Raw genomic sequence first — 2489 nt, 5'->3', positions numbered from 1 at the left:
TGCACTTAAGATGAGACAGAAACTGTTTTCACAGTCTGGAAGCATCAATTCAGCCAATGAACAAAGCCTCTTTCTGGCTAAGTATGAAAAAACTGGTTTTAGCTAGTTTTCAGCTGTGGCATCATTTGATATTGTAGGAAGAAAAAGAGGCTTTTAAATCTAATTTTATATTGATTGGCAGATTTAAAACTACAAGTTCTAGACTTCACCTAAAGGGGCCAAATGTATGAAAGAAATTCTTCATGTTTCCACAAATTACTTTGTCAAACACATTCTTGATTCCTTGAACCATTTCTGTTAACTGAAAGCAGAGTGATATTGATTTCTGTGATTTTCAAAACCATGTTTTTCATCTCCATGTCACAAAGGATCTGAACCCTTTTATTTAAAACAAATTTAATGTTGCATCAAATATTTATTGAATGTCTTATAAATGTTCAGGACTCTGCACTGTTCTACAGAAGTTAAAAAATATGGAAGTAAAATAAAATACATTTGAAACAGTAAAGCAATATTGGACAGAATATATTGTGATATGGTATAAACTGTAAGTCATGTAGTAGTTCTGAGGAAAGGATGGATCATGGGGGTTTTATGTGTTCAAACAAAGCTTTACAAAAGAGAAGGGGGTGATTCTGGACCTTGAAAGATGGAGATGAAAAGTACAATGCATTTCAGACAAGGGGAAAGCAACATTAAGGTGAAACCAAGAGTATCATGTCTGTGAGACTGTTGGTGTGATTAAAGGGTGAATGTCAGGCAACCATGAAAAATAAGGTTGACAAGGTCAACTGGACCTAGATCCTGGAGGGCTTTGTAGACCAGGTAGGTCAGGTTTTATAGGGTAGATTTCATTTTACAGACAATAGTTTGGTAATCCATTCAGTTCAATTCAAGAGTTTATTGGGCACTGAATGGTTGCATAAAGAAGATTATGACATAACCCCTGGTTTTCTAGAGTTTATAGCTCAGGTATGGATGTGAAAAAGGGATTGGGAATAACAACTATAATTGAAAAGGGTGAAAGTATTATAAGAAAAGGACAAACTATGATGTCAAAGGAGAGGTTAATAAGTGGAAATTAAAAAGAATACTAATAGTGTCTTAGTGTAAGCAGGCTTCTTTATGGTATTGTTAACAATTTATGGGAAAGATTTTTAAAATATTGGTGCTGAGTTTGGTTAAAAAATTTCCCCCATAAAACTAAACAGGTAGCACTGCATCTGGAAAATAGTGAGTACTTGGTAAATATTGATTGAATTGAATTCCATATAAATTTAGCTACTAATATAGTGATTATCAATGCAATTAGTGCCTGGGAGTATCTAAGGCAGCATAGGCAGACATAAGGATAACATTCTTTTTCATAAATCCCTCAGCATTGTCCGGGATCATTGTATTGCTATTAGTAGCAAAGTCTATCACGTTTGATTGTTCCACAGTATTTCAATTACTCTGCTTGATGTCCTCCTGTTTCTGCTTATTTCACTCTGCCTCAGTTCACAGAGGTCTTTGTAGCTCGTTCTGAAATCATCCTGTTCATCATTCCTTATAGCACAATAGTATTCTACCAACATCACATGCCACAATTTGTTCAGCCACTTCCCAGTTAAGGGACATCCCTTTAGTTTCCAATTCTTTGCCACCACAAAAAGCACAACTATAAATATTTTTGTACCAACAGGACCTTTCCCATTTTTTTTAATTGCATAGGCAGAAGAGAGAATTTGAGTTTAGTTCATTTCTTTAAAACATTTTTTAAATTATTTTTTATTTTAAAACCCTTACCTTCCATCTTGGAATCAATATAAGGTAGAAGAATGGTAAAGGCTAGGCAATGGGGGTTAAATGACTTGTCCAGGGTCACACAGCTGGGAAGTATCTGAGGTCAAACTTGAACCTAGGACCTGGCTCTCAATGCACTAAGCTACCCAGCTGCCCCCAAGTTTAGCTCATTTCTTGAAAAGGTGATATGTAATACATTATAATTCTTTTTCTTTAAAATTAATTGAAATTGTAAACTCTAGAATACAAATTCTAGATTTTGCTCATGAATATATAATGAGGAGGGACTTGTGATCTCCCAACTAAGTACGTTTCGCTATTGTATAGCTTTAGTGGTAGGAACTTTTTTCTTCCCTCAGACTCATTCTCTGCAATTCCCACCCAGGACTTCTAGTCCTGTTGACTGACTGGATCTAAGGGGAACAAATTTAATCCACTTTCTACCTTCAAATAGAGATATAAAAAGGCATGACATAGTATTGTATATAAATAAGGTATTCTTATGAGGAAATCTTGAAGTCAGATCAAGGGAAGTAGGTTGGAGAATATTTGAGCAAAGGTTAAAAGAGAACAGAGGCGATTTTGTCACAATGTTCTACAGAGTGAAGAAATACATGAGTTTGGGAAATAGCTCACAATCCTAACAGAAAGGCATGTTGGTATAGTTCTAGGGGATTTCGGTTATCTAGATAACTTCTAGAGTT

Source organism: Monodelphis domestica, chromosome 7 (genome assembly GCF_027887165.1).
Source record: "Monodelphis domestica isolate mMonDom1 chromosome 7, mMonDom1.pri, whole genome shotgun sequence".
NCBI lineage: Eukaryota > Metazoa > Chordata > Mammalia > Didelphimorphia > Didelphidae > Monodelphis > Monodelphis domestica.
The sequence above is the reverse complement of the archived record's forward strand: the minus strand, read 5'-3'. Positions refer to the sequence as shown.